The 26,587-nt window shown below is 34.1% G+C and overlaps 1 long non-coding RNA gene across 1 annotated transcript; it reads right to left on the bottom strand.

Moving 5' to 3' along the window:
- Positions 1 to 8,644: 8,644 nt before the first annotated feature.
- Positions 8,645 to 21,097, bottom strand: LOC120146318. The gene is made up of 3 exons (XR_005518207.1): positions 21,086 to 21,097; positions 17,990 to 17,996; positions 8,645 to 8,781 (listed from the first exon to the last, which is right to left on the bottom strand). It is a non-coding gene; the product is annotated as an uncharacterized LOC120146318 (long non-coding RNA).
- Between the last annotated feature and the right edge of the window lie 5,490 nt (positions 21,098 to 26,587).

Below are 26,587 nucleotides of genomic sequence, written 5' to 3'. Positions count from 1 at the left end.
TAAATCCAATGATCCATATTAAATCCTTCCAAATTAAGACATTGAAATGAAATTATTGATCTTGCCTTATCATCCTTTAAAATATCTCAAAAATGATTCGATATGATTATTTGAAGACTTTATCTCTTTATAACTTTTAATACATGATCCATACGAAAAATTTGAAACCCACGGAAACGTCATTCTTGGGGGTGAACTATTCATATACGAGAACATATTACATAACTTTTTAAAAGTTTCCCAAGTTTATATTTTGGCCACTAAACTTTCAAAATTTACATTTTGGTTACTAGATGAAATTTCGGGGTATTACAATACACTAGAGATGTCCCCTTTTTTACACTCCTATAACTACTAAATATCAAGCCCTTTGATCATATTTTTATGGGAGGAAAAGGTTATCTTTGTCTCTGCAAGAGAAGAGTGATGTTCGGGTGTATTTTCTAGACAAGGATCAAGAGTCCTTGTTTTACACAGGTTTAATATTTTCACATGTCAAAAAGGCTATGAGAACATTTATCATCATCATCATTATTATTCATTGGAGTTTAGAAAGAAACTTGTTTCATTTCCTATAGTCCAAAAAATTAGGTTTTATTCAATTCAACAACTTTAAAAGCGTTTAAGAAAATAAAGAAAGAACTAAAAACAAATTCAAACAAGAAATGGTTTTTTATGGGAACACAACTAAGCTTCATGGTGGATGGATAATGACCACTTCTAGATCATCGAGTATGCCTCTATTGACCCTATAATGTTGGGGAACTTGACTCGTTCGAATATCACATCTTGTGTTTCAATGATCTGTTTACTTTTCCTTCCATTGCTCAACTAATTCTTGTGTCAATACTCCATTATCAACGAACTTTTCTAACTCTTTCATCAATGACCTATGTGTTAACTATCCAAAAAAGTTATCATATCAATCATTTGTACCTAGGTTTAGTTTGAACTTAAGCATGTTTTGAAGCATTTTAGGATAATTTTTATTTTATTTGAATATATATTGCCTCATGAGAAATTTGTATAACTTGCACTGATTTTTATTTTATTGTGGAAAATGGTACATAAACGATGCATCATTGGTAGTCAACCTAGATCACTTCATCTACACATGTCGTCCGCCTGAGATAGGGGATTATTATGATAGTTTTAATTTGTTTTATTTGGTGGATGATGTTTGATTTAAACTTGGTCGTTTATTTGGTTTATGCTATGATGAATGTTTTAAGTTTATGACTTTGTGTCTTGTGCTTTTGGAATATTAAAAATATTTTATTATCACATGCATTTCTATTCATATAGTATAGAAATATGCATATTAATGTTCATGCTACTTTTTTGCATTGGTATTGCGAGAAACAATTTTACATATTGAGATGTATGATGACAAGCATTTGGCATAGTTAATAGATTAATAGTTTGATTTAGTGAAAGTTGATTCTAAATGAATAATTAGAGTTAATCTATGCTAGATACTTAGTTATGGATTTTAACACATGATTATAGTAGAAATTTCCTTTTATCATTATAATCTATTTAATGGTTGATCTTGTGCTCTACTGAATGCTGTAGCATGACATAGTTCTTTTATTATTGAATTTACTATTTTATAAATTTTTTTCTATTACATGCCACTTAATCAACTTTTCTTACAACTCTTTTGCAAATTGCATTTTCTCTTTGTGGATAGATACTCGATGCTGCAAAGCATCTATTACTATTTATGGCAACGTATACTTCCGTTTTGCTATATCATAATTAAAGTCATCAGGTTTTTAGAACCATTTTTAGGGAACAACTATTTTCATTAGAGTTTTATTTAAATTTATTTACCATGTTTCTTTTCTTTTGTATGTAATTTCTTTCATTCTTAGTGTTTTATGTCTAATAGCGATGACCTCATGCCATTAGATCCTGATATCGAAAGAACCTTCCACCGCCGTCGAAGAGAAATCAATTGTAATGGAGTCAAGATGGGTGATCAAGAACATGGTCACAATGCTCTGCCACTATTGCATCATGTTGGAGAAGGAGATTTGTTGCACGGTATTGAAGCTGATCAACAACAATATTTCAATGTGGATGACTACATTTGACTTAGTAGGGAGCATATTATGCTTATATTGGATGACTTACACCCTGGAATTGTGTGACCAGCCATCCACGTTGCTAACTTTGAACTGAAGCTGGTAATGTTTCAAATGTTGGAATCCATGGGGCAATATAGCGGCTCATTTATCAAAGATCTGATAGTACACCTTAGGGCATTCATGGAGGTATGTGATTCTTTTATACAGTAAAGAGTTCTGGAGAAAACGTTGAAGCCAAAGTTGTTTCTTTATTTGATGTGCGACAAATCTAGAGCATGGCTTAATTCGCTGCCACCTGGTGTTATAGCATCCTGGAATGAATTAGCACAAAACTTTCTAGTACACTTCAATCCGCCCAATATGAATGTGAATCTGAGTAATGACCTTACCTCCTTCAAGCAACTAGAAGATAAAAATCTATACGAAGCTTGAGAGCATTTTAAAGAGTTGTTGCGAAAGTGTTCGATGCACAAATTCCCCATAAGACACAAATGGAGATGTATTATAATAGGTTGAAAATGTAAACTCGTATGGTAGTTGATGCTTCAGCAAATGGAACATTGTTGGACAAGTCATACAATGAAGCATATGATATATTGGAGAGGATTTCCAGTAAGAGGAACATGTTCGACAGATGTAATGTTGCAACAACGGACAATGATGCTTTGAAATCAATGTCTTCCAAAATCACAACATTAATTACTATGGTAAAGAAACTACAAAGATTGGGTGGCATGTATGAGGTAAAAGTTGCATTCAATACCTCTTGTGTTTATTGTGGTGATGCATATAATTATGAAGAATATCCATAAAACCTCGAATCTTTTTTTTATGGGAAATTTTTGTAGGGGTGATAATGCCAACACTTATGGGAATTCATACAATGCCAACTACTGTAACCATCCCAACTTATCTTTGAGGAGTCAAAACGTTTCTAATCCCAATGATGTGCAATCCAAATTTGACAATAAACAACAACATTACAATTAACAACTGATGATGCCACAACATCAACAACTAGTGCAGCCCCAACAAAGGTAAAATTACCAAGGGTAGAATTCTAGTCAAACTACCAACTTGACCTCTCTTGAAGCTTTAATCAAGGAATATATGGTAAGCTAGTTAGCATCTCTAAGAGCATTGGAAAACCATGTTGGACAGTTGGATAATGATTTAAGCAATAGGTAACCAGGGACGCTGCCCAGTGATACTGAAGTTCCTAAGACTTATAGAAAGGCCCATTGTAATGAGCATTATAAAGCCATCAATACTTGAAGTGGAATCCATCTTATGAAACCCACTACTGAAAGCAAGAAGAAAGATGATGAGAGGATAAATCAACAAACCAAAGACAAGGAAGTGGAAAAAGATACATCCATTCGATGCTATAAAAAGATATGTTGGACAAAGTAGTAGTTCTGGGTCAATGCCATCAGCATCACCTCAAGTAGTACCTCCTATTATCCTGTGATACTACAGCCTGTGTTGAATCAACCTAATCCAAGACCTCTTCCACCATTCTCACAAAGGTTCAAGAAAACCAATGGAGATCAGGAATTCAAAGCATTTATGATGTACTTCAACAGTTGACAATCAACATCCATTGATCAATGATTTAATGCAAAATTAAAAATACATCAAGTTTATGCAAGAAGTACTTTCCAAAAAGAGAAGGTGAGGTGAGTTCAAAATCGTAGCACTTACCAAATGTTGTAGCGCAATGGTACAAGTCATTTGCTACCAAAACTTAAAGATCCAGGGAGTTTTACTATTCCTTGTAACATTGGTGATCAATTTATAGGTAATGCTTTATATGATTTAGGTGCTAGCATTAATCTTATGCCCTTGTCAATTTTTAACAAGTTTGGAAGTGGAGAAACAAGGCCCACCACCGTGACTTTGCAACTTGCCGATTGTTCCACCGTACAACCTAGTGGAATTATGGAAAAATGCTCGGGCGAGTGGATAAATTCATTTTTCCTACTAATTTCATTATATTGGATTATGAAGCCAACAAGGATGTTCCAATCATTCTTAAAAGATTTTTCCTTGCTACAGGGTGACCCTTATAGATGTGGAAAAGTGAGAAATTACAATGCGTTTGAATGATGACTATATCACATTTAATGTCTTGAAAATGTTTCTTATATGGATGATAATGTTGAATACAATAGCATTGATGTTATTACATTTATGTGCATGAGCATTTGGAGGAACGATGCAGCATGAAGGAAGTCGTTGCTACTAATGATGTAGCAATTACAAAACTAGAAGAAAATGAGGCAGCTAAAGGGAATTTCATGCAACACTTTGAATCCTTATAATTTCTTGATCGACCTATTTAAGCATCGAAGCTGTCAATAGAAGAGCCTCCTAAACTTGAGCTCAAACCCTTGCCCGAACATTTGAAATATGTTTTTCTTGAATAAAATGAAACTTTGTTAGTCATTCTTGCAACAAAGCTCACACCATCACAAGCGAACAGTCTAATTGTTGTTCTAAAACAACATAAAAGTGTGATTGCTTGGAGTATAGTTGACATTAAAGGAATCAGTCCAACATTTTTTATGCATAAGATATTTCTAGAAGACCCTAACAACATTTCAATAGAGAAACAAAGAAGGTTAAACCCATCATGAAAGAAGTTGTTCGAAAGGAAATAATTAAGTGGTTGGATGCTGGGATATATATCCTATTTTGAAAGCAATTGGGTAAGCTCTGTGCAATGTGTTCCCAAGAAAGGATGCATTATTGTAGTAGCCAATGAGCAGAATGAGTTGGTGCTTACACGCACAACTACGAGCTGGCAAATTTGTATGAATTACTGAAAGTTGAATAAAGCCACAAAGAATGGTCACTTTTGTTGTCGTTTACTAGCCAAATATTGGATAGACTTATTGGAAAAGCTTTTACTAATTTCTTGATGGATATATCAGCTATAATCAGATTGCTATAGCTCCTAAAGATCAAGCAAAGACTACCAATACTTACCCATATGAAACTTTTGCATTTCAGAGAATATCTTTCGGCTTGTGCAATACTCTAGCAAAATTTTAGCGTTGCATAATGGCAATATTCTCTAATATAATATGATTAAAGATTTTTGGAGATATTTATGGATAATTTTTTGGTTTTTGGGCAAGAATTTGAGTAATGCCTTGCTAATTTGGAAATTGTTCTGAAGCGATGTGAAGAAACTAACTTGATTTTGAACTGGGAAAAGTGCCACTTCCTGGTGACTGAGGGCATAGTTTAGGGGCATCATATTTCTCAATGTGGCATTGAAGTAGACAAAGCTAAAGTTTAGGTTATTGAAAAGTTTCCTCTTCCCACCAATATGAAAACCGTAAGGAGTTTTTTAGGACATGTGAGTTTTTTATCGATGATTCATCAAAGATTTTTCTCAAATTGATAAACCCTTATGATCATTGCTAGAGCAAAATAAGAAATTTGAGGTCGATAATGAAGTCCTTAAATCCATTAAGACCATCAAATCGAAGTTGGTCAATGTTTAAATTATTGTAGTACTAGACTGAAGTTTACCTTTTGAATTGATGTGTGATGCTAGCGACCATGTTGTAGGAGTTGTGTTGGGGCAAAGAAGGGAGAGAGTCTTCCATGCTATTCATTATGCTAGTAGGACATTGAATGATGCTCAGGTCAATTACACCATAACTGAAAAAGAATGCTTGTTGTGGTGCTTTTTTGACAAATTTTTCCCATACTTGGTTGGGATCAACGTAATTGTCTACACTGACCACTCAGCTCTGAAGAATTTATTTTCTAAGAATGACACTAAATCGAGATTGATTTGATGGGTGTTACTTCTTAAAGAATTTGACACTGAAGTTCGAGAGAAAAAATGATCTGAAAACCAAGTGGCTAATCATTTATCCCGCTTGGAATCCAGAAGTGTGGATAGAAAGATACTTGTAAAGTCGGATGTTTTCCCCGATGAGAAGTTACTGGCCATCAAGGATCTACCATGGCATGTAGACTTTGTGAATTATTTAGTTAGTGGTATGCTACCACCAAATCTTAATCATCAAGGTCGAAAGAAGTTTATGCGAGATATTAAAGCCTATTTTTGGGAAGAACCTTACCTTTTCAAGCAATGTAATAACCAAATTTTAAGGAGGTGTGTTCCAAAAAATGAGCAGTAAAGCATTCTACATCATTGCTACAGTGCACCATATGGTAGACACTTTGGGGCATGTGTACAACAACAAAGGTCCTTCAATGTGGTTATTATTGGCCATCGTTATTCAAAATGCTAATGACTTTGTGCATCATTGTGATTGCTACCAATGAATAGGTAGCATTTCTCATCGTAATGAAATGCCAATGCAGCTATACTGGAGATTAAATTATTCGATGTTTAAGGATTTGATTTCATGAGATCATACCTATTATCTTATAGCATTCTTTTCATTCTTGTTGTTATAGACTATGTTTCTATGGGGGTTGAAGCTGTAACATTACCTTCAAGTGATTCTAAAGCAGTTCTCTGATTCATACACAAACATATTTTTGCTCGCTTTGGAACACCAAGAGCCTTTATTAGTGATGAGGGTTCCTAATTTATTGGTCGACAAGTAGCAAATGCACTACAACGTTATGGAGTCAAACATCACATTGCTACAACATACCATCCTTAGAAAAATAGCCAAGCCTAGGTCACTAACTGCAAAATAGAGGAAATCTTGGAAGATGTAGTGAATCCTTCAAGGAATGAGTGGTCCTTATGACTTGAGAAAACTTTATGGGTGTATAGGACAGCCTACAAAACTCCTTTGGGGATGTCTCCTTATCGCTTGGTATATGGAAAAGCTTTCCATTTACCTATGGAGCTGGAGTATAAGACAATGTGGGCATTGAAAATTCTGAACTTTGATCTTGATGTTGCATGAGAAAAATGAATGCTACACCTCAATTAAATTGAAGAGCTTATAACAATGCTTACGAGAGTGCCTGAATCTACAAAAATGAAAGTAAGAAATGGAAAAACAAAATATATTTCCCATGTAATTTTATGCTAGACAATAAGTTCTATTATTCAACTCTCGCCTAAAGTTTTTCCTAGCAAACTTAAGTCTAGATGGTGTAGACCTTTTGAAGTGGTCGAAGTATATCCTCATGGGGAATTACTTTCAAAGAATTTAGTGGATGGGACCACGTTCAAAGTCAATGGGAACCTTTTGAAGCATTATTGTCAACAACAATGCCTTAGCATTGCGCCCATTACACTAAGAAAACCCCCTCTTTTTAATTATTTCTTGTTATGAAAAAGTCAATTCTCTTGACATTAGTTTAGATTATTTCTTTTCTAGATTTCAATGCACTCCACTATTTCTATTTTTCATGTTGTTGCTGAAGCTATCTCATTATCTTATGTTCCCCGTGTGTGCTCCTGCTGCATGGTAATTACCTCCAATTCCAAAAAAAAATTATATTCAATGCTAGCAGCAATAGCCAGTCGGGTAGGTAACCTTTGGTAAAAAAGTAATTTGTGTCAGTTGTCATCCACATTTACTCATTTCATCTCCACTGACCACTTTACTCTACCAAAACCATTCATCTTGTTTCATCTATATACTTATCACCTAATTTTAAAATTTATTTTCCCCATCTTTACACGCCACACATTTAATATCCCAACAACCCTAAAAGTAACTCATACTTATTGGGCTATTTGAGACACACTTTTTTCCTAATATTCCCTTTCTAATACCGTTTGACCAATATTTCCCAAAGTAGCACCCTTTCTGTTGAGGTGGTAAAAGGCGCATCCCTGGGGACGCGCTTTACCTGGGTTTTAACTGAGTCGGATGCCACGTGGGTAAGAGGCATCCCCGGGGACGCGCTTTACAAAACGTGTAAAAAATTGAGTGCTAGTTTTATAAATAATATAAAAATAATATCTAATATGTAATTAACTTCTGTTAGAGTGATATTTGTGTAAAAAGTCAACTTTATTTGCGGCAAAACCCACACGTCCTGACTCCAAAAGCAGTGACCTGCTCTGCTCTGCCAATTATTGCGGACTGTTTGATGCGGACTGTCACACAAAAGCTGCAGTTTTCTTCAATATGCACTTCCAACTAGCTGATAAATTGTTTTTGGTGTTTGATTTATAGTGCGAATATATTTAATATAAAAAAATTTTGATTCTTTCATTGTGTTTTCTTAAACATTGGGATGGTTAGGCTTACAAGAGTAAACTGGAGTGTAGATACATCCATGAAATCCCCGTATTTCTTGGACTCGTTAACAAATAATTTACTTCATGTCATGTAAAATGCAGGAGAATTTCAGTTATGTATGGCATGCAAATATCATATGCAATGTATTGTATTTCTTATGTGGAGCACCTGTGTACATGTATTATGCAGCATTTGCATCAATCAATGAACAAAATGCCACACACAGCTACAATACGAACTCTGTGAACCAACCATTTGACACTCGGAGATACTTTTCTGATAGTGACTAGGATCATAACGAAAGAAAGGGTATTAGGAAGCGATGACTGATATCGGGATTCTTTTAGCTGATTCAGATTCAGATTCGAACTACCCTTGAGCATGCTTTGCCTGTCACATAAAAGTGGAAAGGTTTTTCATGCTTGTATTGCGGAATGTTGTACCTGTAAGCAATATGGATAAAGTTATGATTTTATATGAGATCTCTCAAGGAGTTGTAGATATTGGATGTGAATTCAAGATGTGCTGATAGCCTAAAGTCTACTATAAGCGCTACATTTATGAATAACTAGTGTCCATTGAAAAGAAGAATGAGGTAATTGGAGGAAATAAAACAGTTTCACTTTCTCTTGGAGAGATTTAGATCTCCTGTTTATTGAATATTTAACTTTTATGGTAATGTGTGTATGTGTATGTGTATGTGTATGTGTATGTGTATGTGTATGTGTATGTGTATGTGTATGTGTATGTGTATGTGTATGTGTATGTGCATGTGTATGTGTATGTGTACGTATTGATCTTTCGAGGTGTGATATATCCGGACTGAATCTGTTTATTAATCGATGAGTAAAAAAAGTAGGACTAAAAAGGAGGGAAGATCAAGGTCCTGCATGAAGATTAATTTCGTTTAGAGATTAATTACAATTTAATATTATTTACAAAACTAACATCATTTTAATTTACAAAATGTGTAAAAAGGAGGGGACGTATTTTTAGAATTTAATGTATGGGATTTTGCGGTAAATAAAGTTGATTTTTTTACACAAATATCACCCTAACAGAAATTAATTATATATTAGGCATCATTTTAATATTATTTACAAAACCAACACCCAATTTTTTACACGTTTCGTAAAGCACGTCCCCGGGGATGTGCCTTACCCAGGTGACATCCGACTCAACTAAAACCCAGATAAAACGCGTCCCTAGAGATGCGCCTTTTGCCACATCAACAGAAATAGTGTTAGTTCGAGAAATATTGGTCAAACAATGTCAGAAAAAAATATTAGAAAAGTCAAATCGCCTACTTATTGCATTTTCACTTTTTACCTTGTCTTCAGCCGTTTCTCCTTCCCACTCAAAGGCCCTTCATTTTTTTTCTATTCTTTCTTTCTTTCTAAACAATTTCTTCATTCAACCATGGCTCCAAAAATGAAGGTTGCCATTAAGGATTTCGGTCGTACCCCGACCCCTCCGCTACCAACTTCACCAGCAAAACCAGTAGCTCGCTCTACCGATGAACCAATGCATTTCATGGAAGTCAAGCAGTAGAGGCGGTATAACGAGGAATTATCGATCATGAGTTCTGTCATGAACAAGAGTTTGACTTGTCCACTGCTGAAGATGTAAAGCCCTTTGCATATATGACCGATACCATTGCACGGCTAAAATGGGAGACCTTTTGCTACCACCCACAAGATATTAATAACCATTTAGTCTGGGAGTTTTACAGTAATCTGGTAGTTGAAAAGAAACCATTGGTCTTTGTTCGTGAGAAACTAGTTCATTGGTGGGCTACACCCATAAACAATTTACTCAGACTTGGAGATGGTGTTTTCAAACACACTGAGTTTGTCAACAATCTCACAACGGTTGCTCTGGATCAAGTTGGCGTGGACGTGCTCTTATCAGGCAAAACTTGGACCAAATCCTCTTCTGGCGGCTATACTATGCGTCGATTGGACCTCAATCGGGAGGCATGGGTATGATTTTATTGCTACAATGTACTTTTCGACAATAACTAAAGATGTGATTTTATTGCTACATTCTATTTTAATGGAAAGAAAAATCGATGTGGGAAAAATCCTTTTTGTTGAGTTGTTTGCATGTAGTTAAAAAAAACTATTAGATATTTGTATTTTCCTTCACTTATCACAGCACTATTACCATTATTACCATAAAACGGACCTTGTTGAAGGAATGACTTGAGTCGGGATCATCAGTGCCAAAATTTAGTGAGCTGCCTACTACTGGTCAGTAATCTGAACTCCCAACCTGTTAATGCATCCTCAGATCTGCCAAATGCTATAGTATTTGTGGTGGGACGACATAAAATATAATGAGTATGTTGAACCATACAATTCAGATTCAATCACAAATGCACTCAGCTCAGGTGCAGTATTGGTAATATGCCCAGGCCAGAGACTCTGTGATGAAGAAGCTGTCAGCAAATATGATCAAGGATGGCAAAGTTGTTTTTCCAGCTTTCCCGATGAGTGTGCTTACTGACCTTGCTCAGCCAAATATATCGGATGCTACTAATAGTTCCAACAGCATTGAGGAAGAGCCAACGACCAAGACTACTGATGGGTAAGACACCATAGAAACTAAATCTAAAACTAATAAAGTAGAGGAGTAAGAAAGAAATGAGGAAGAGTAAGAGAGGATGAGGACGAGGCTGATTTAGTTACCTCGACGGATGTGATTGCAGTTGTCACTGATGATGTTAAGCATTTTGTTTTAGCATTGTGTTTAAAAATTGCATGAAACATTTTGTTTAGGGTTTACATGGATAATACCATTGGTTTGTGTTATAAAATCAAAAAGCTTTTAAATTAATTTTGATAATGCCCAATGATGATAAAAAGTTTAGAGGATGAAATGTTATGGGATTGTTTAGGGAACTTGTTCGAATTAGGATCCATAAAAGAATTTTACACCTTAGGTGTATGTTTCAATACTTAGAGAATTTAGGAACTTTTGAATTAACTCATATATCTATTAGATGTTGTGGCATTTCACAACTAGAGGTGCCAGAGACTGGCTCTAGTGAAAAAAAAACACTCAACTAGAGGTGCCCACGATCGGCTCTTGCAATAATAAGGGTGAAAATAAGTTGGAGGTGCATAAAACTGGCTCCAGCATTAATATAAAATAAGTGCATAGCTGCAACATTGAAAAACATTATATGAGTAGGTTCACTTTTTTCTAAATTAACTAAGTATTGACTGAATACACCTAACCTGCACAATTACAAGCTGTGGATTTTGATTTGAGTGAGTTAATAATGCAATTCCAAATTTAAAGTTATATGAATGATGTATGTACTACTAAAGCAATGAACTGACGGTTGAAAAATGAAGTTAAATGCTGAGTTAATTTATTGATATTGATATGTGGTATTATTGTTTAGGTTAATTGCATTCATGCATGTTGTTGCTTGAAGACAACTAAACATTTAGGTTTGGGGCTGTGATAACTCTCCAAAAGAGTTATCATATCAATCATTTGTACCTAGGTTTAGTTTAAACTTAAACATGTTTAGAAGCATTTTAGGATATTTTTTATTACATTTGAATATATACTGCATCGTGAGAAATTTAGTATAACTTGTGCTAAATTTTATTTTTATTGTGGAAAAGGGTACAAAAATTCTCCAACATCGGTTGAAGCTATAGAAGATGCTGAGTAGAGGTCGTAGAAAGCGATGAGTCATCAGATGCTAAGTAGAATGTTCTCGAATGGGACAGCTAGTTGAAGCATTGTTATTTCTCCAACCAACACCAAACATGTGGAACAATTTCATTGGAGATATGATGGCTCATTTTACCTATAAATATGAGGGTCACTTATTCATTTACGCATCAGATGTTGTACACTTCACTCTCAAACACTCATCACAAATTCTCTTATCTCTTGCCATGGCTGCTTAAGCCACTTAGCTGGGGAGTGCTACAGCATTCGAGGAGAAGCTTTTTCCTAGTAGATCGATAATCAATAAAGATCACTTCATCTACACCTGTCCTCCGCCTGAGATAGGATAGTTTGAATATTGTTTTATTTGGTGGATGATATTTTATTTAAACTTAGTAGTTTATTTGGTATTTGTGCTATGATGAATATTTTAAGTTTATGACTTTGTGCCTTGAGCTTTTGGATGATTAAATAGATTTTATTATCACATGCATGTTTATTCATATAGTATAGAAATATATATATTAATGTTCATACTACTTTTCAGCCTTGGTATTGCGAGACACAATTTTGCATATTGAGATGTATGCTGCCAAGCATTTGGCATACTTAATAGATTAATTGTTTGATTTAGTGAGAGTTGATTCTGAATGATTAATTAGAGTTCATCTATTATCACATCCTAACTTAGGGGTTAAATTTGTTTAAAGTTCGAAATTTCAGTCTAATAAATATTGTTGAGTTTAAAAGAAAGATTAGAAGAATCAGGGAACTTGATTTCAAATTAACCTTCCTTGGATATTATGGATTTAGGAAGCTCCAGAATTTTTTTGATACTTCACCTATTGATTGATGTAAATATTATTATTATTATTATTATTATAATGTTGAGAGCCACTCATTTGTAGATTTTTGGGATAAAACTCAGTTTGAAACGGGGGAGTTGAAAACCAATCAGAACCAGCTACAAAAATATCAATTTATTCTTTTGTTTTTCCGACCCAAAGTGTGAACATGTACGTTCACCAAAATAGTAAATTGCTAACACCAAACTCAGCTCAACCTTACCTCCAATGAACCCCTACCAGTGTCGAACAAATCATCTAGCGACCCTGGTGAACCAAGTGAATCGGTAACAAGGACACCAACCATTTCTTCTCCGACAGTAGCAGCGAATGGCAAGAGAGAATACTTTTCCCCTCGTCCAGTAACCTGCAAGTCAAAACAATCCAATCGACTCATAACAACGTAAAACAAAGCAAATGGGAAGATGAAGGTCGACGAGAGGTCAGGGTTTTTTTATGACGTTATGGGCTTTATCTTGGAGATCCCAATAGTTAGAAGCATTTTAGAGAGGAGAGGAACAACATATCTCGATCTTAGCTCTGTCGGACGGTTGTCAGCGACGAACAAAATTATTTTATGTTAAGGAAACCAAACGATTTTTGTTAAATTTATGATCATTCATCATTATTCTTGGTGAATGAAGGCCATATCTGTGATGAGGAGAGCGAGACGAGTCCAATGGTGTGCTTTAGGTCTTGAATGATGATTGATGACGGTGGTTGGTGTGGTGGTCTCCAATGATCAGCGGTGGTCAGTGATCGGTTGAATGAGCAGCTTGCTTGTGATGTGAGAGCTTTATGGAGAAGGGAACGAAACAAAGTGGGAAAATAAGAAATGAAAATTTGGTTCAGAGAGCATGTGGGTTTTGAGAATATTGATAAAGTGAAAAAGTTGAAAATCACAAGGTGAGTCATCCAAGTTTGGTGAGATCTTCCTTATCTCTTAGTTTCCAAGTGGTTATAGTTATGACATAATAGTTTCTATAGGATCAATTTAGTTCCTAATTTAAGTAATTAAATATTTTGATGGCATCATTAGTTTTTAGTTTTACCAATTGAGGCCTCAAATTATTATTTAGATTATAATAAGTTATTTAGGTGGCAAAAGAAATTATTTTGGATTCGAGTTCGTATATTTGATGGTCCGAGTTCGTGGGAAAAAAACTGGAAGCTAGACCCATTACCTTTCGATCTATTTGCATGTCTAAGTCGTGATTAGTCGTATGGTTCCGCAACCCTTTTAAATAATTCCTTTAGAATATTACTCCGATAGCAACTATGTTATAATATAATGTAGAATGGTGCACTACTTTTTATCGTAGCGATTCCAGTGCTCAATAGATTTCCTGATCCAACCCATTTTGCGAGGTGTGTTCCTTGTGTGTAATATAAATGTTTTAAATATCTGTTTGAAATATCTTGTGCACATGAATGTTTTCTCTTATTTGAAGTATAATGTTTGATCTGATTTGACTATTGTATAAATTACTTGTTTTGAAACCTCATTCCTGATTTACTAAAATATAAAGCATGATTGCCTGAATTATGATTTCTGGTTACTGTTTTAATGAATTGATGATCTGTCTGAACTCTGTTTTACTGCTATTGGTTACTGTTCGAAAAATGTTTTATTCGGGGCACTCTAGGATCTGGTATGAAGACTCTGGCAGGTTCAGTCGTTGTTGGTAATTCCTTGGATAGGTTCAACACCGACTGGTAATTCCTTATGGACCTAAGGTGACCCTAGGCTCTGCGGCCAGAGATTTTCTTGGGTAAGCCGTGGCCCCAAGAATTGTCTTGGGTAGGCTCTCAGGCCCCAAAGTACTCCCTTAGGTTGTGCAATTCTGGGGAACGCATATGGCGTTCGGTTGGAGGACGATACAGAGTTTTTAAATTAAAAAATCCTATGATGTTTTAATGATTGTGATACATACTGATTTTAAAAAGTATAATTGTATGTTTTTATTTTTGCACTGTTGTGACACACTGATCCTCTAACTCATTTTTCAAACCGTTTTACCCCCTTTCAGATATTCTCGGATAGGCATTTTGTATCATGCACTTAAAGGATTGGCACATTTAGTACAAATCATTTTGTTGTAATGTTTCTATCTTCCGAACTGTTTTTAATTATGGTGACATGTGCCTTATTTTTGAAGTACTTATTTTTTATGATGTTTACTGCTTTTGCTACTGATATATGATTTACTGTGCTCCGGATTTGTTACATGTTTTATTTTACCTAGTCGCTTTTAGTTTTATATTTACGAGTTGGGTTTTTATTGTTAGTTATTATACTTTTATAAATGTTATTTGTAATATGATTTTAAATTATCGAATAACATTTTTGGAAAAAGTTTTTAAGAATCTTTAATGTATTCTGCTAGACTTAGTCGAAACGCATAGGCTAGGTCTAGGGGGTTACACTTAATTGGTATTAGAGCTTTTGGTTTTTAAAACCTCGTACTGTGGATGAGTCCAAAATAAATCACGGATTTAGAATGTTTTATAAAATTAGTTATAAAGGCCATGTCACTAAGTTTTTACAATTTTAATTGTGTAAGAGACTCCAAGTGTCAAATATAATCTTAAGACTTACCTCTGTATAGCAAGTTTTGAAATTCTCTTATATTAGTTTTAGACGTGGTCGTCGACTTTCCTGAGGGCAAGGATGAGCCACTAGATTCTCTGATTTGATAAATGATATGTATGTAGATTCTATGTCTCTGTTAGCTTATTCTACCTCTCGAGTACTTGTAACTCCGATAGATCTACCATATGCCCTAGGTAGTGATATGATCACTCTGGTTAGAGGAAAGTTAGAACGCTTTTTATCTCAAGCAAACTCTTTTGATCTGTTAGTGAATATTTTTACTTATCTATATAACCCTAATTTCCTCTGATAATTGATATTCATTTTTGGAAAATTCTACGATATCTTATATCTGTTAAGTTAGTTGAGTTAAAAGAGTCATTATGAAAAGAGCTTGATTTGATCATTGGACAATTAGATTGATAGAGTATGGTGTTGATTTGAAATTTGAAATTAAGAAGATTATTTTAAATGCTACGATGATAAAAGAGTAGTGGAGGAAGTCGAGTAGTGTCGTGAACCCCGTTAGATGTTGCATTGATTAAAGTGGACTTGAAGATGATCAAGCAAGGACCTAAAGTATTTTTTTTTATGTTATGAATAATAAATCTCAAACCTCATAATTGAGGGGTTATAATCTAGTGAGAACATAATTTTTTTTTGCCAATGAGAAACTTGTTTGACCTGTTCTAAGTGATCACTCTTTCTTCTTAAGATATATTCATAATTTAATACTCATTCTGTTGAAAACATTTTGATGTTTTGATATAACAAATTAAGTATAAATGAATTTTAAGATTTTACAAATGATTTTCTAAGTATATTCGATTTAATTACTCGAATATCAAATTATTACTCCAAGTCTTCAAGATCAATATCAAACCTTAATAAATGTGTAAAATTGTGTTTTTATAGTTAATATATTTTTGAAACAATTTTCACAAAGTATTTTGAACCAAAATTAAGCCTAAAATCAATTTTTCAAAGTGATGCACTGATGCACCAATCCATGCATCGATGCACCAAGGAATAAATTGAACATCGAATGCATTTCATGCATCGATGCACTCAGAGTTTTATGAAAATATCGAATGCATTTGATGCATCGATGCACCAGCCATGCATCAATGCACTCTGGCTATTTTGAAACATCGAATGCATTTCAAGCATACCGATGAACTAAGGGTCCAATTGTCAAAATATTTGAATTTTACACTTGATGCACCTAGTGTATGCATCGATGCACTGACGCTCCCAACTGATTTAATTAATTGTTTTCACGCTTAAATGGCTCTATTGACTCCACTAATCATCCCCAACGTTCAGAATCATTTGAAGGTGTATTTAAACAAGCTTAGAAGACATTGATCAACAACAAGAAAACACAAGAAACAAGATTCAAGAGAGAATCAAAGAGAAAACACAAAAACCTCAAGTTTGAGCATTTCAAGCCTATTTTTCATTCAATATTCATTTTTCTTTCAAGAACACTACTTGTACTCAATTGTGTTCATTTTAGTGTTCTTTTCTTTGTTCTAGAATTGTGAAAACAATCTACCTTGTGAGGATTTCCTTGTAAGTTTGTAAATTTATAATCTTCTCTTTGAGAAAGAGTGTTCTCAAGAATTGGGGTATATTCCTAAGGGAGTTGTAAGGTTATCTCTTTGGCCTCAAAAGAAAGAACAAATTAGTGAATTTGTTGGAAAATCCTTAGTTTGGATAGCTAAGGTAGTGGACGTAGACTTTGGTTGATAAAGTCGAACCACTCTAAATCGCTATGCAAATCTTTTCAATTTTCTGCAAAAGCTTCCACCAAAATTTTAATTGCCAATTCACCCCCTCTTGGCCAATTCCATCGATCGATTAACTCAACAATTGGTATCAGAGTGTCACTCATTTGAAGGTTTAATCACCTCTTGAGTCGATTTGGGAAGAGTTACATCGATTATCAAGTCATCAATGGCATCTACTTCAAATGTCGACTCCGGTCTCGATTCGATGCCCGTCAACAAGCCTCCTTTCTTCAATGGAGATAACTATGCCTATTGGAAGAATAAGATGATGTATTTCATTCAAGCAAGTGACACGGGAGCATGGAATGTTGTAGAAGACGGATATATCAAGACTCTCACTCATCCAAGATTGTGTAGTGAATGAGAGACAAGAATGTTCCAGCTCAACTCCAAAGCCATCCATATCATATTTTGTGCTCTTGGACCAGATAAATATGGAAGAGTTTCATTTTGTACAACCGCCAAAGAAATATGGGATAAACTAAAAGTCACTCATGAAGGCACCGACGAGGTAAAAGAATCTAAAATTAGTCTTCTAACACATAGCTATGAAAATTTCGGGATGAAACCAAATGAAGATATCAAAGCTATGACGGATAGATTCTCAATGATTGTCAATGGTCTCAAATCATATGGAGAGATCATTCCAAATGAAAATCTTGTGAGGAAGTTAGTTTACTCACTTCCAAAATCGTGGCAATCCAAGAAGACGAAAATCATCGAGGCTAAGAACCTAAAGTCCTTAACTCTTGAAGAGCTAATCAGTTACCTCCTCACTCATGAAATGATGCTTGAAGATGAGGTAGACCTCGATAAGATTGACGAGACACCAAAGGAGAAAGAGAAGAAGAAAAACATTAGAGTTGTTCTCAAATCCACAAAAGATGAGAGTGATTCGGATGAAGATGACGATGACGAGGAAATGGAATTATTTTTCAAACGGTTCAGAAAAATGATGAGACCTTACCGAGGAAGAAAATTCAAACGAAATGAAGGCCTAAAAAATGAACCGAAAGAGAATGACCCTATCATTTGCTATGAATGCAAAAAGTCAGGGCATGTCAAATATGATTGCCCACAATTGAAGAGAAAGGGTCAAACAAAGAATAAGCACAAGGCTCATGTGGCTACATGGAGGATAAAGAAGGTTCTGATGAAGAGGAACAAGAAGTAGCAAACTTGTGCTTGATGGCATTCAGGGAAAATTCTAAGGTAACCTCTAACTCATTTGAATTAGATGATTTATCTTATGATGAGTTATTAGATGAATATAATGGGTTGGCTTCAGATTATGAGAAATTGTTTTTAAAATATAAAAATGATGTGTCAAAATTGAAAAATGAAAATAAGCTCATATCCAAGACCAACAATGATTTTGAAAGTAAAATCAAAGATTTGCAAATCAAACTAGAAGAGTTTGAAAAGAAAATTTCGTATTTGCAAAATTTACTTTCAAAGGTCAATGATGATCATCAAAAGAAAATTGAAGATCTTAAAGCTTCTTTTGATAAAGTTGAAACAAAACGTGTTGAAAATGGAGAAAATTCAAAATCCAACTTTGTTAGAAAAAGTTTTAAAAACTACAATCATAAAGGTCCCCGAAGAACCTCTAATGGAAAAATCGTTAGAAGTATATGGGTTCCTAAACGACTCATTACTACTAAAGATAAGGATATCCTACACAAATGGATACCTAAGGGGACTAGGATTTTGGAAACTAATGAATATGGACCCAAAAGAATTTGGGTACCAAAAATTAGAAATTAATCTATGTTTGTAGGAAAAGGAGCATTGCTACAAGGCACGGGAAACAAATTCAAACTCATGGTACCTTGATAGTGGATGCTCAAGACACATGACCGGGGACAAAAGCCGGTTCATAGAGCTTAACGCCAAAAATGGAGGAGAATTGACTTTTGGTGATAATTCAAAAGGTCACATTGAAGGTATAGGTACAATAGGTAATACCTCTTCCATACAAATTAAAAATGTTTTATATGTGAATAGGTTAAAGCATAATCTTTTAAGTATTAGTCAATTATGTGATAAGAGTTTCAATGTCATGTTTGAAACTAATCGGATTATGCTTGTTGGTCATAGACTAGGAAACATCTACATGGTGCATTTAGATTCTATTGATATGACTAATTTATGTCTAGTTGCTAAGGATGAGCATGATAGTTGGTTATGACATAGGAGACTAGGACATGCTAGTAATAGCGTTTTGCAACGGCTAATTCAAGGTGATTTAGATCGAGGGTTACTAAACTAAAATTTGATAATGATAAAATCTGTGATGCTTGTGCTAAAGGAAAACAGAAGCGAGTTTCTTTTAAATCCATTAACGATGTATCAACTAGTAAAGTATTACAATTGATCCACTTAGATCTTTTTGGGCCATCTAGAACTACTAGCTTGGGTGGAAAACAATATGCATTTGTCTTGGTAAATGACTATTCTAGATATACTTGGGTTATATTCTTAAGTACTAAAGATGAAGCATTAGAAAAAATCATCACGTTTTCAAAAGTAATCCAAAATAAAAAAGGTTACTCTATAACTAGTGTTAGGAGTGATCATGGAACTGAATTTGAAAATCTTGGATTTACTGAATTTTGTAATTCAAATGGTATTAGCCATAATTTTTCAACACCTAGAACCCCTCAACAAAATGGAGTTGTTGAGAGGAAAAATCGAACTTTAGAAGAAATGGCTAGAACCATACTTTGTGAAAATAATTTGCCAAAATATTTTTGGGCGGAAGCCACAAATACTGCTTGTTATGTTATTAATCGAGTAATAATTAAGCCTATTTTAAAGAAAACTACATACGAACTTTTTAAAACTAAAAAGCCTAACATTAGCTATTTTTATCCTTTTGGATGTAAATGTTTTATTTTAAACAAAGGTAAAGACAATCTTGGCAAATTTGATGCTAAAAGTGATGAAGGAATTTTTATGGGTTATTCCTTAAATTCTAAAGCTTATCGAGTATTTAACAAAAGAACATTGGTTGTAGAAGAATCTATACATGTTGTTTTCGATGATAATCTCCTTCCGAGAAAAGATTCTTGTTTGAATGATGATGAAGGTGTTATAAATACAAATGAAGTTAGACATGACATTGGAGAACCATCATCAAAGGAAGAAACGAAAGATGAGGAAACCCATGATCCTCTCGAGAATCCAATATTGTAGAAAGGGAAGTATCTTACCCAAGAGAGTACAACTATGGAAAGGATGGTGAAATTATAGGTGATCCATCCAAAGGGGTAACAACTCGATCTTCTCTTAAAAATATTTGTAATTATGTTGCATTTATCTCATGCATAGAGCCTAAGAATATTAAAGAAGCATTAAATGATGAACATTGGATTATGGCTATGTAAGAATAGTTAAATCAATTTGAGAGAAGTAAAGTATGGACATTAGTTGAAAGGCCTAGTAATAAATCTAATGTAGGTACTATATGGGTATTTAGAAATAAGCTTGATGAAAGTGGTAATATAGTGAGAAACAAGGATAAACTTGTTGCTCAAGGGTATACTTAAGAAGAAGGCATAGATAATGATGAAACATATGCTCCCGTAGCTAGGATGTCAGCAATTATAATGTTATTAGCATTTGCATGCTTTCATGAATTTATATTTTATCAAATGGATGTTAAAAGTGCATTTTTAAATGGTTTTATAAAAGAAGAAGTGTATGTGGAACAACCTCCAGGTTTTGAAGATTCAAAATTTCCAGATCATGTTCTTAAATTGACAAAAGCGTTTTACGGTTTAAAACAAGCTCTTAGAGCTTGGTATGAAATATTGTCAAACTTTTTAATTGAAAAAGGTTTTTCAAAAGGGAAGGTTGATACTACATTGTTTTTAAAGCATAAAGGTAAAGATTTATTAGTAGTTCAAATTTATGTTGATGATATAATATTTGGTTCTACTAATGATGTTCTTTGCCAAGAATTTTCTATGCTAATGCAAAGTGAATTCGAGATGAGCATGATGGGGGAGCTCTCATTTTTCTCGGGACTCCAAATCAAGCAAAGAAAAGATGACATCTTCATCAATCAAGATAAGTACGTCAAAGACATGCTCAAGAAGTTTGGACTGGAAAATGGGAAACCACATGACACTCCAATGAGCTCATCAACAAAGCTTGACATAGATGAAGGAGGTAAATGTGTGGATGTTAAATTATATAGGTCAATGATTGGTTCTTTGCTTTAACTAACTGTAAATAGACCGGACATTATGTTTAGTGTTTGCTTATATACTAGATTTCAATAATTCCCTAAGGAATCACATTTACTAGCTGTTAAGAGAATCTTTAGATACCTTAAGGACACTCCTAATTTAAGACTTTGGTATCCTAGAGACTCTAGTTTTAGCTTGCATGCCTTCTCTGATGCGGATTATGGAGGATGCAAATTAGATAGGAAAAGTACATCTGGTACTTGCCAATTCCTTGGAAATATGCTGATTTCTTGGTTTTCAAAGAAACAAAATTGTGTTGCATTATCTACCACTGAAGCGGAATATATTTCAGCCGGTAGTTGTTGTGCACAAGTTTTATGGATGAAACAATAAATTTTTGATTATGGAATTAAAGTAGGTACCATTCCTATCAAGTGTGACAATACTAGTGCTATTTGTCTCACTAAAAATCACATCCAACACTCTAGAACTAAGCATATTGAAATAAGACATCACTTCATTAGAGACCATGTCGCTAAGGAATATTTAGTTCTAGAATTTGTTGATACTTTGCATCAATTAGCGGATATCTTTACAAACCTTTAGACAAATAAAGATTTTGGACACTTAGGAGAGAATTAAGTTTAACTGACCTATCTTCACTTAGTGTTTAAAATAATTTTAAAATTTTTAAGAATAAATGAAAAATGCTTATAATAGTAATTTTTGATTGCATTCATTGCTATTAGTTAAGGGGAGTTTATGTTCTTTGGTGAAAATTAGTTTTATGTTCAAATATTGTTTAAGGATTAATTTGATTGATTGAACATGATTAATTTTCAATATATGAGTTGCCAATACCACTAGAGCTAATTAATTATTAAAATGGATTTTTGTCATTTTTGTGCTTCATGCATCGATACACTTAACAGTGCATCGATGCATCCCGAATGTGCATCGATACACCATGAAGGTGCACCGATGCACGCCTTGTGCATCGATGCACAAGGCCATGCATCGATGCATCCATCGGGTTTTGTTTAAAAACCCTGATTCTCTTCGTTTCAAAACCCTCAAAAACATCGCTAAATCTCCATTTTCTCAAATCAACAAAATTTATCGGAAACTTCAAGCTTTTCATCTCTATATCCTGCTATCTCATTAAATCGTGCAACACACCATCTCATTCTTATCAATCCAAAATTTTCAATGTATTTTTCTAAAATCTTCTAGTTTATTATATTTTGATCTTAGGACCAGTCTTAATTAGTTCTAGGATGAACATTATATCGGGCATTGATTGTTTGATAATTTCAAACTAGATTTTACAACCAATTTCATCAAAAACTCACAAATTTTCAAAGAATTTTTGAATTTTCGAAATAAAAAAAAATAAAAAATCTGAATTTAATTTTTAAATTTGATGTTTTTTATTTCATTATGTTGTTTGTATGAAAACTATACATATTATGATTTTTCAAAAATTATTTTCAAATAGTTTTCAAAACCTTGCCCATTAGGATTCGGTTTAGAGAACCTTGAATTATTGAGGACCCAATTGAGTTTTGGGATTGATTATTGTGCATACATGTGTTTCAAATTGCAGGTTTCATTCCTTTTTCGATTCCTAAACCATGTCTAATCCCAAACGCCCTAGAACTTCAACGAGTCGTTCTCGTTCAAACCAACCTCCTAATCTCGTTCCTCCTCCACCTACATCTCTTATAGGATCCTGTTTTAATATGCCTGAACATCGTAGAGACAACTTGTACTCTAGGTACATAAATTCTTTCCAATCCTATAGAATCCGGGAAGAGCGTATTCCTTCTCTTCAAGCCATGATAGATATTGACTTCGAATACCTTCCGATTCTTAAAACTTGGAAGTTTGATAAAATGTTTCACCTCAAACCTATCGTCTATCATCAGTTAGTCCGCATTTTCTACTCTAATGCGGTATGCATTCAAAACCAAACTCAATGTGGGACTATAGCAATTAGATCATATCTTTTAGGCCAATATATTAATATTAACCCCGAGACTATAGCTTTTCGTTTTGGGTTAGATGACGAAGGTTTATTTAATGAGAATGAAACTATGGATTATCCCTATAATCCAAACGCTAGTGTTAGTACTCTACGTTCTCATCATGATCATTTTCTTCATTTGATGATCTCTTGGTGGTTTAGACCATCCGGAGGTAGGTACTCCACTCTTCATGCTAGGGATTTATGGTGGATGCACTGTCTCAAGAATAAAAACAAAATAAATCTGCCCCACATTATTTTTAGTCAACTAGTGGATATCATAAACATTGTTCCTTCAAAACATGTCGAAACATTAGTTTATGGATGTCTTCTTAGTAACCTTTTTATCAAACTTGGTCTAAACGTCTCTCTTGACAATCCAATTCCTCTCCAAAACCCAATCAATCTCACATCGTTGAAGAAAGCGGATTGGAAACAAGATGAGGAAACCGGTCTTTGGGTCTTTCGACCCGGTATGCAAACTCCGGGAGCGAGTTCTTCACAAGCTGCTCCTAGCTCTTCTCGTGCTCCTCCTCCTCCTCCGGCACCGGCTGCTGACGATGATCCAGAATTTTAGTAGCTCATGCAAGATATCGACGATCACGTACCAGACGATTAGCCTGCACCGGAACCAGCACAGCAAGAAGATCAAACGCCACCATATTTTCGATCTTTCTTAGAGTCATTTGATCTGAGGTTTGCCTCCATAGAGTCTCAGATTACTGAGTTTCAGCGGGAGATGCGTGAACAAATGGACGCTCTTACTCTTGAAGATTGAGCTCATTATCCCCTCCTCCCGATCCTCCGATGGAGTAGATTTGTTTCCTTGTTATGCTTTCTTGGTTTTCTAAAACTTGGATTGATTTTGATGTTTCTGGATTGTTTATTTTGGATCCTTAAATGTTTGAATTTGTTAGGAGTTATGTTTTGGATGTTTGGGTGACTGAACTTATTATATATATATTTGGTTTGATTTTAACTTTATTATTTTGAGCTTAATGTTTCTTAATTTTTGCATCATATTAGTTCATTATGAGCAATTATGCCATTTCACATTTGATTATGAATATTGATTATTAAACTAATGGTTAATCTCTCTTTTGATCTTTGATCATAACAACTTAAGCTATATATACATATCAATTGGCTATGTTTTTCAAAACCTTGTTTAAATCAATTTTTAAGTCTTTTTGATTTAACAAAAAGGGGGAGAAATGTTAAAGTGTTAAAATGTTTTAAATGGGAGAAGTGTGTTAAAGTAAGGGGGAGTAATTTCAACTTAATTTTTCAAAATTTATTTTCAAAGAACATCTTAAAATTACACACATGTTTTGTTATATCAAAAAGGGGGAGATTGTTGAAAATATTTTGATATTTCAATATAACAAATTAAGTATAAATGAATTTTAAGATTTTACAAATGATTTTCTAAGTATATTCAATTTAATTACTCGAATATCAAATTATTACTCCAAGTCTTCAAGATCAATTTCAAACCTTACTAAATGTGTAAAATTGTGTTTTATACTTAATATATTTATAAAACAATTTTCACAAAGTATTTTGAACCAAAATCAAGCCTAAAATCAATTTTTCAAAGTGATGAACCGATGCACCAATCCATGCATCGATGTACCATGGAATAAATTGAACATCGAATGCATTTCATGCATCGATGCACATACTATGCATCGATGCACTCAGAGTTTTATGAAAACATCGAATGCATTTGATGCATCGATGCACCAATGCACCTAGTGTATGCATCGATGCACTGACGCTCCCAACTGATTTAATTAATTGTTTTCACACTTAAACGACTCTATTGACTCCACTAATCATCCCCAATGTTCAGAATCATTTGAAGGTGTATTTAAACAAGCTTAGAAGACATTGATCAACAACAAGAAAACACAAGAAACAAGAATCAAGAGAGAATCAAAGAGAAAGCATCAAACCTCAAGTTTGAGCATTTTCAAGCCTATTTTTCATTCAATATTCATTTTGCTTTCAAGAACACTACTTGTACTCAATTGTATTCATTTTTTAGTGTTCTTTTCTTTGTTCTTGAATTGTGCAAGCAATCTACCTTGTGAGGATTTCCTTGTAAGTTTGCAAATTTGTAATCTTCTCTTTGAGAAAGAGTGTTCTCAAGAATTAGGGTATATTCTTGAAGAAGTTGTAGGGTTATCTCTTTGGCCTCAAAAGAAAGAACAAATTAGTGAATTTGTTGGAAAATCCTTAGTGTGGATAGCTAAGGTAGTGGACGTAGACTTTGGTTGAGAAAGTCGAACCACTCTAAATCGATGTGCAAATCTTTTCAATTTTCTGCAAAAGCTTCCACCAAAATTTTAATTGCCAATTCACCCCCTCTTGGCCATTCCATCGATCGATTAACTCAACACATTAGTTAAGCTGGAAATTTCTGATGATCTTAAGATATTTATTTGTACGCGCTCGATCATATTACAAACATTTTGAGATTCAAGTTTATTTGAGATAATACTAAGTTAATCTGTGGGAATATGGCATTGAGTTCTATTTTGAAGAGTATATGCTATCTAAGTATTTTAATGGAAGAAAGTACTAAGATTTGGATGTAAAGGGTAAGTATGAAAGCGTTGTGGGATGTTTTATATATGTACCAACATTGAGATGATATCGTTATGACCCTTTCGTTCATAATGTGCTAATTAAGGATAATCAATCAAGATTTGAAATTGTTGTACTAAACAAAATTCTGGAATATGATTATAGAGTTTTACGAATTAAATGACTTTCGACGATTAAGGTATAGTGAAGGGATCATGATTTGGTAAAAATTACTTGAGATACTAAGGTTTCGATAAAAGATTAGCTTCATCATCTTTTCGACTCAATTGAATTTCGAGGACGAAATTCTTTTAAGGAGAGGTGAGTTGTCACACCCTAACTTAGGGGTTAAATTTGTTTGAAGTTCGAAATTTCAGTGTAATAATATATTTGAGTTTAAAAGAAAGATTGAGAAGAATCAAGGACCTTGATTTCAAATTTACCTTCCTTGGATATTATGGATTTAGGAAACTCCAGAATTTTCGTGATACTTCACCTATTGATTGATGTAATTATTATTATTATTATTATTATTATTATTATTATTATTATT

Source organism: Hibiscus syriacus, unplaced genomic scaffold (assembly GCF_006381635.1).
Source record: "Hibiscus syriacus cultivar Baekdansim isolate YM2019G1 unplaced genomic scaffold, ASM638163v2 tig00110911_pilon, whole genome shotgun sequence".
Lineage (NCBI taxonomy): Eukaryota > Viridiplantae > Streptophyta > Magnoliopsida > Malvales > Malvaceae > Hibiscus > Hibiscus syriacus.
Note: the sequence above shows the minus strand (reverse complement) of the source record. Positions and strands in the feature narration are given on the sequence as shown.